The 8253-nt window shown below is 52.5% G+C and overlaps 1 protein-coding gene across 1 annotated transcript in view; it reads right to left on the bottom strand.

Annotated features, from left to right (window-relative positions):
* The window catches only part of LOC102027994 (chromosome unknown open reading frame, human C19orf66), a gene marked incomplete in the record, with an annotated part of 5359 nt that extends 5164 nt beyond the window's left edge, over nt 1–195 (bottom strand). Inside the window, 1 exon segment of the mRNA XM_005405581.2 lies at nt 1–195.
* Nucleotides 196–8253: the final 8058 nt, after the last annotated feature.

The raw sequence follows: 8253 nt of genomic DNA, 5'->3' as shown, positions 1-8253 counted from the left end.
CACGCCCCTCCCCGACCCCCGCCCGCTTTCGCTTTCGATTCTCCGGGCTCCGGGTGCCTCGGCTCCGCCCCTGCTGTTGCACCCCAAAGCCAGGCGGAAGCGGGTGTCGAGGGGGCCGTGTGCCCTGCGGCGGAGCGCGCGCACCTCGGCGGGAGGCGGCGCTGCCTCTGCAGTCGGTCACATGTCCCCACGCTGCGCGGGGTCCGCGTCTGCACGTCCCCCGTGGGGGCGGGGCCGCCTCACGAGTCCCCGCTCCCCCCGACATTGGTCCCCTACTTCCTCATCCTTCCACGCCCTTCCCGTTCCCCGGGATCCAGCGCTCTCTAGGAGCTGGACCTTTTAAAACTTGCTCGGAGGTTTCCTCCATCGCCTCTTGGAACGTCAGTTTACTGCGCTGTACAATGGGGACGACCTTGTGCCGGGTGTGGTGGCGCACGCCTGTCATCCCCTCATTGGGGAGGCTGAGGCAGGAGGGTCATTGTGAGTTCGAGGCCAACCTGGGCTACATAGTCAGACCCTATCTCAAACAAAAAAATGGGAATGACCTTAATATTTACATCCTGGAGTGAAGTGTGTGCCGGAAGCAGAGAACTTCACGGCATGGAGCATGCCAGGGACCTTCCTGTATCCCTGTGCTACCCGCCCGTGTGTTCCAGGAATCTGCATTATAAATAGGAAGGTTGGGACTTGTACGGGCCAGGGAAGTTTTTTGTTTGGTTTGAGACAGGGCCTCACTATGTAGTTCAGGCTGGCCTTGAACTCACTGGCCCCGACCTCGCTGCAATCCTCTTGCCTCAGCCTCCCAAGTACTGGGATTACAGGTGTGCCACCACTATGGACAGTGGCCAGGACAATTCTAACTTAGCATGGAAATTACTTCTTGGAGAAGGTTTGTACACCATCACTAAAGTCTGGGGGCTTAGCTAGGAGAACAGTAACTGTCATCCTAGCTACTCAGGAGGCTGAGGCAAGAGGATTGCAATTTTGAGTCCAGCTTGGGCAACTCAATGAGATCCTGTCTGAAAAAGAATAAGGGCTGGGGTACAGCTCAGTGGCAGAGCACTTGCATAGCATGTGCAAGGCCCTGGGTTCCATCCAAAGCACTGCCAAAGACGTGGTGTGTATATACACAGTGGAATACTATACTGCCATAAACAGGATGAAATCCTGTCATTTGCAATAAAAGAGATGATGCTGGAGGCCATTAAACTGACAACCAGGCACAGAAAGACAAATATTGTGTGACCTCACTGACATTGGGACTCTAAGAGAAGTTGGTCTTCTGAAGTTGAAGGTAGAATCCCCATTACTGGAAGCCTGGAGGGGTGGGGAGAAGAGGGATGAGGTAGGTCAAAGGGCACAGGTGACAGCAGGGAGCCAGTGTCCTAGTGCCCGGTAGTGGGGCTATGGTTAATAGTGGTGCCTGTGTATTTCAGAATAGAAATACAGTGGGAGCTCTGTGGCCTTTATTTTTACTTTATTTATTCATTGATTTTGCAACAGGGTCACCCTATGTAGCCCAGCCTGGCCTCGAACTCGCAGCGGCCCTCCTGCCTCAGCTTCCCTAGTGCTGGGATGGCAGGCGTGTGCCACTGCACCCAGCTTCCTTTCCTGTATTTCCCACATTGCATATTTCTCTAACAATTGAATTTCTTTCACAATGAACATCCATCTATTTTGTAATTGCCAAAAGATGGATCCCATACATGAATTCAGTTATTTAAAAAAGTAACATATATGTTTTTTGTTTGTTTGTTTTTCTTCCGGTACCGGGAACTGAACTTACGACCTTGCGCTTGCCAGGCAGCTGCTGTGCCGCTGAGCTAAACCCCCAGCCCTAAAAAAGCAACATATATGGATCAGTGGGAATCCAGTTCCATCTTCGACGTGCAGGACCCGGACACTGTCCTTTATAACGCAGGAATCTATTGTTCCATTTCCACAGACTCTGCTTCATTGTTTTTCCAGGAATTCAACCCATGCAGAAGCTGAGAAACTGGCTTGGGGACTGTGCAGATGAATTTGCCGAGCAGAAAACTGAAAAGCTGAAAATATAAACTCCCAGCTGAGTGTGGTGATGCACATCTGTCATCTCAGCACTTTTGGGAGGCTGAGGCAGGAGGATCACCGTGAGTTCAAGTTCAGTCTGGGCCACATAGTGAGTTCAAGGCCGGTTCGTTCTTCTTTGTAAATGAGCCAGTCTATGACGCAGTGTTAGCAGTAGACCAGGGACTGAGCAGCAGTCTCAGAGATTAAGGAAATCATGTGGGTGGGCTGCATTCCTTAGTTTTGAGTTACTGTAATGAAATCCCTGCAGCAATTAACTCATAAAGAGAAAATATCATTTAGGTTCACAGTTCTACATGTTTCAGTCCGGGGTCAGGCAGCTTTGTCCTTTGGGCTTGGAGAAAGCATCGTGGTAGAGCAAACCGTCTCCACCAGGGGCCAGGAAATAAAGAGGAAGAACCAGACATTGGTGCTGCAGGCCCGGTGGACCTCAGGGCTTCCCATAATAAGACCCCCAGCTGCTCCCAACAGCACCACTTTGAGGACACAGCTTTTAACACACGGAGTTGAGCACATTCATCCTGGCCATAGCGGGGCCTGGTGTGCTGGTGCATGCCTGTGATCCTAGCCGCTCGGGAGGCTGAGGCAGGAAGATCATGAGTTTGAGCCTAGCTCGGACAATTTAGTGAGACCCCCATCTCAAATTATTAAAAGATAAAAAGAGTTGAGGATGTATTTGGTGGTAGAATATTTGTTAGTATGTGTGAGGGCCTGGGTTCCATCCCAGTACCAGGTATGGGAAAAAACATTGGATTTCAAGGGTGTGGTGGCTTGTGCTTGTAGTCCCAGCACTTGGGAGGCTGAGGCAGGAGCATTACTGTGAGTTTGAAGGCAGCCTGGGCTACAAAGTGAGTTTAAAGCCAGTTTGAACTGCACAGTGAGACCCTGTCTCAAGACAACAAAACAGCCGGGCATGGTGGCACACACGTGTAATCGCAGCACTCGAGGCTGAGGCAGGAGGATCGTTGCGAGTTCGAGACCAGCCTGGGCTACAAAGGGAGCTTGAGGCCAGCCTGAACTGCATAGCGAGACCCTGTCTCAAAAAGACCAAAACCAAAAAACAAACAAACAAAAAAACAAAACAACTACTTTGGATTTATTAGGTTAAATAAAAAATAAAATGTATTATTAAAACTAACTCCACTGGTCTCTGTTCTTTTAATTAATTAATTGATACGGATGGAACACAGGGCCCTCTATCACTGAGCTACATCTCCAGCCCTTTTTTTATTTTTTATTACGAGACAGGATCTTATTAAGTCACTAAGTTGTCCAGGCCGGGCTCACACTTTTGGTCCTCCTGCCTCAGCCTGTTGAGTAGCTGGGATCACAGATGTGGGCCTCCAGATCTGGACTGAACAAATGTCTTGACTCTTGTGAAAAGATGCAGGCTCAGACCGAGTTAAGCTATCCTTTTCTCTCTGTGGAAATTACAGGCACAGAAATGGACAAGAGTGCTGGCTGCATGCCTGTAACCCCAGCACTGGGGAGGCTGAGGCAGGAAGATTGCCAGGAATTCAAGGCCAGCCTGGGCTACACATTTTGTCTTCTTGAGACAGGGTCTTGCTATGCAGTTCAAGCTGGCCTTGAGCTCACTTGGTAGTCCAGGCTGGTCTCAAACTTGCAAAGATCTTCCTGCCTCAGCTTCCCGAGTGCTGAGATTACAGGAGTGCACCAACTCATCCTGCTGGGCTACATACTGAAACCCTGTCTTATAATTTTTTTGTTTTGTTTTGTTTTTCACAAACACACATTTCTGTTGATCTTTATTCTAGAAATTCAGTCTTCTTTCTGTGTGTGTGTGTGTTTTTGTACCAGGAATTGAACACAGGACCTTTTGTTTGCCAGGCAGGCCCTTGTGCTGCTGGGCTATATCCCTGGCCCTTCTTCCTGTTTTTTTTTTTTTTTTTTCTGATGCTGAGGATGGAGCTCAGGAGCTCCTGCATGCTAGGCAAGTGCCCACCACTGAGCTGCACCCCACCACAAATACCACAAAGAGATATTTTCTCTGTGAAGCTGTCTCTGAGAGGGATGTGAACCAAGCCCGGACAAGGGAAGATGAAAGGCGGCGGGGGGGGGGGACGTGCAAAGTTCCTGAGGTAGAATAGCTTGATTGTTGAAGGACACAACAGAGGCCAGTGTGGTTAGAATCGGGGGAGATAACTATATTTAAACGTGGAAATATTTAAGAAACAAGCAAAAGAAGGGCACAGTTTGGATTAGTAGGATTATTAGTTTTTCCCCCCTAGGAAACATGAGTAATGATTTTTGTGTATTTCTTATGAATGTACTCATAAAAAAAAAAAAAACTTTTAAGAAGTAGCACCTGCCATCCCAGCACTTAGGAAGCTGAGGCAGGAGGATTGCTGCAAGTTCAAGGCCAAGTTCAAGGGCTACACAGTGAGACCCTGTCTCAAAAAACCAGAAATGTGAGTCATAACAAACAGGAGGAGACAGGAATGAGGGACAATTCTAAGCCATGCCCAGCTGGCTGTGCTGGTTGCCTGCTGTCCGGAGCCTGGGACACCGCCTGGGCTCATTGCTGGGGTTCATCCTGGGGCCCAGACCTCCCTGGAGGTCCCTCCCTGGGAGCAGCACAGGCCTCTGGCTCAGGACTGGCAACCATGGGTGCTCATATATTCCGAAAATCTCCCCAGCTGCCCAGGGCTTCCTCGCGGTCTTCACCCTCCTCTGCTGCCCGCGGCGGGACGAACTTCCCCTTGCACAGGACGCAGGTGTACTGAGGGTGGGAGAGGACAGACAGGAGACGCGGCGTCCCTGGGACCTGGGGATCTCCTCGCTTTGCCCCTTCGTGCTGCTTAGCTTTTGTACCACTTCCCCCACGGGCCTTCCTGATCCTTTCCTGCCCTCTGTTGGAAAAGTGAGGTTATTTCCTGGAGTTGTGCAATGCACAACCTACACATCCCTTCAGGGCAGTCCTGACATCCCTGACCTCCTGCTGGTAGGCCCAGCAGAAACTGTGGATAGGGTAGGAAAGGGCATCCAGGCCTGAGTCTCTGGGGCCAGCAGGGGACCCACTCGCTTCAGGTTTGACTCTCCACAGGTCTGATGTCTGGCCCTCTCTGAGGTAGGACTCCTGCTCTTGTAACCCCAGGGCGTTATGGCGGGTGTTGTGGGTTCGAGTTTCCTCACGGTGAGGCTCGCCGGGGTCCGTGTCTGGAAGAGGCCCAGCAGTGAGGAGAGGCTCAGGCCCAACCTTCTGCCTGCTGGGACCCGGGGCAGGGCAGCAACCCTGTCCCTGTCCCCTGGGACAGCTGCTCTTGGTGGTGGTGATGGCTCCCAGCTGCATTCGGAAGTAGATGCAGGGGTTGGAGGCTGAGACCTCCTTGGGCTCCAGCTTGACCTTTTACATTGGGGAATGGCAGTGCAGGGGGAGAGGCGTTGGAGTCCGACCTGTGAGGGTCTCGCCTGCCCCCTTTGTTACCCACACTGACCGAAGCCTGCGCCATCCTCACATGCCGCCGTCTGGAGATCCTCCCGCCTCAGCCTGCTCTGTCCTTCTTCAGGGTTGGAGGTTGTTCTGGAAAGTCAGGCCGCTCTGCCTGCTGTGGGGTTAGGGGGCTTCCTCCTGCCCACCCCCAACCACCCTTGCACCCCGCCCCAGGTCGACGACCCTCGGGCCTCAGCGTCTGGCCTTTCTTTTCCCTTTTTTTGTTTTTGTTTTTTGTTTTTTGTCTCACGATATAGTCCAAGCTGGCTTCAGACTTGCAGAGACCCTCCTGCCTCATCCTCTGGAGTGCTGGGATGACAGGCAAGCACCACTAAGCCTGGCTGCGCATTGCAACGATTACCCTGTCTTTCTCTCTACCCTCAGCCTAGACGACAGCCAGGAGGTGGTGAGCTCCTGGACCCCCGTCCTCCCGCGTAGAGTGCGCCCGCGGCCCGTCTCACCCTCTGCGTATGGTGCGCCTCAGGGCTGGGGGTAGCAGTGCCTGGGGCTGGCTTGGACCAGCGGTCCTGAGGGCCACACCCCGTCAATCTCCCCGCACTCCACAGGCGTTGGGGAGTCCTCACTGTGTTATTTTTTGGGTGGGTCTCACTATGTAGTTTAGGCTGGTTTTAAATTCACTATATAGTCCAGCTGGCTTCGAACTCGCAGCGACCCTCCTGCCTCAGCTTCACAGGCGCTGGGATTACAGACATGAGCCACCACGCCAGACTCCAGCTGAGTTCTGCCCCATATCTTTCCTGGCCGTGCCCACCTTTACCGCCCAGAAGGCCACCCCGCTCTGAGGCCTGCCCTCTCTCGCCCCATCCGTTCCCAGGAGACTGCGCAGTCCCTCCTGCGTTCTGCGCCGGCCTTTCTGGCCACGCCCATTTTTGTACTCCAGGCCACGCCTCTCACAGCGGTCCCAGCTGCTGGTTCGACCTCTGCTGGTCTCGGGCGCCACTCACACGGCTTAGTAGTCGTAGATGGGGACCAGGGCGGCCCGGCGGAACTCGGCCTGCAGCGTCCTGTGCACCCAGAAGCCCACACCGTGCCTTTCTTATGGGCATACGGTGCACACATACATTTTATTATTGTTTTTGTTTTGTTTTGTTTTGTTTTGAGACAGGGTCATGCTGTATAGTTCAGGCTGCCCCTGAACTAACTATGTAGCCCAGGCTGGTCTCAAACTCGGAATGATCCTCCTGCCTCAGCCTCCCGAGTGCTGGTGCCTGGCTTGTTTTTGTTTTTTTTTGAGACAGGGTCTCGCTGTGTAGCCCAGGCTGGCCTTGGACTCGTGGGGTTCCTCCTGCCTCAGCCTCTCGAGTGCTGGGATTACAGGTGCACACCACCACGCCTGGCTCAATACATGTTTGTGTCTGGGGCAGACCTAGGCGGGAGAGGTTGAGGAGTGGATGCAGCGGGACAGGCGCGGGTAGGAAGTGGGCTGCGTGTCTGGAGAAGATAAAAACTGGGAGAATCGTGGAGCGTGGAGGCACCCCGAGCATCTGAGTTCTGTATTGGCCGTGGTATGAACATGGCTGCCATCAGGGACACACAGCCAGGGCAGGAGGGTGATGCCCCGCGGAGCAAGCCTGGCTGCTCATCTCCATCCGGGTCGCCCAGGAACTGGACGCCCACCTCCTTCGCAGCCCGCGTCCTGGGGTCCTGACCTTCCTCCACCCGCAGCCTTTTTTTTTTTTTTGTACCGGGAATGAAACTCAGGACCTTGGGCTTACCAGGCAGGCACTTGTGTTGCTGAGCTATATCCCCGGCCCCTGCAGCCTTTTCATGGGAAGTTCTCTCCCTTTCCATTTTCTGCAGAGAGAACGCAGGAGAATTTGGAAGTCTGGGTAGCATGGTGAGTCAATTCAGTCTCTGAAGCCAGCTCCTGGGATTCAAATCCTGATACAGCTGCTGTGTGACTCCGGGGAAGTTGCTTAACGTTTCTGGGGCTCAGTTTCCTCTTGTAAAAGGGGATCATAACATTCCCAGCCGACAGGGCTGTTGTGAAGATTAAATGGATTAAGATAAGTGAAGTTCTGAGCAGTGACAGCAGTGCTGCAGGAGCGTCAGTTCTGATGATAGTGTCTCTCCCTTTCTTTCTTCCTTCCCTCCTTGTCCCCTTTCCTTCTTTTCTTTGGGGAAAACCTGGGGAGTGCTGAGCTACATCCTCATCCCTTTTGATTAATTTTATTTTCAGACTGGTTCTCACTGCATTTCTCAGGCCGATCTTGAACTTGTGATCCTCCTGCCTCAGCCTCCCAAGTAGCTGGGAGCCACCACACTGTACACCTACCCTGAACCTTGACTGAAGTAAAGGCCATTCTGAGCCTCCATTTTTCCATCTGCTGATGAAGTCCATACCCTTACCATCTTCCCAGGGTGATTTGAAGATGTTCTTACTTAGGTACCTAGCAAATAATGGTGCCCTCCATAGTATCTACTGTTGATTTTGGTCTCAGGGTATGCGGTTTGCCATTCTTCCGACCACCTGGAGGCCCTGGGCTCCTGTTCAGTATCTTTTTTTTTTTTTTTTTTGTTCTTTTTGAGACAGGATCTCACTATGCAGTTCAGGCTGACCTTGAGCTCACTTTGCAGCCCAGGCTGGCCTCAAACTCGCAATGATCCTCCTGTCTCAGCCTCCCGAGTGCTGAGATTACAGGTGTGTGCCACCACACCAGCTGCCTTTGGGAAGTGATTGAGTCAAGAAAGTGAGATCTCAGCTTAGAGCCCTT

Source organism: Chinchilla lanigera, unplaced genomic scaffold (genome assembly GCF_000276665.1).
Source record: "Chinchilla lanigera isolate Chin_1 unplaced genomic scaffold, ChiLan1.0 scaffold00094, whole genome shotgun sequence".
NCBI classification, from domain to species: domain Eukaryota; kingdom Metazoa; phylum Chordata; class Mammalia; order Rodentia; family Chinchillidae; genus Chinchilla; species Chinchilla lanigera.
The sequence above is the reverse complement of the archived record's forward strand: the minus strand, read 5'-3'. Positions and strand labels throughout refer to the sequence as shown.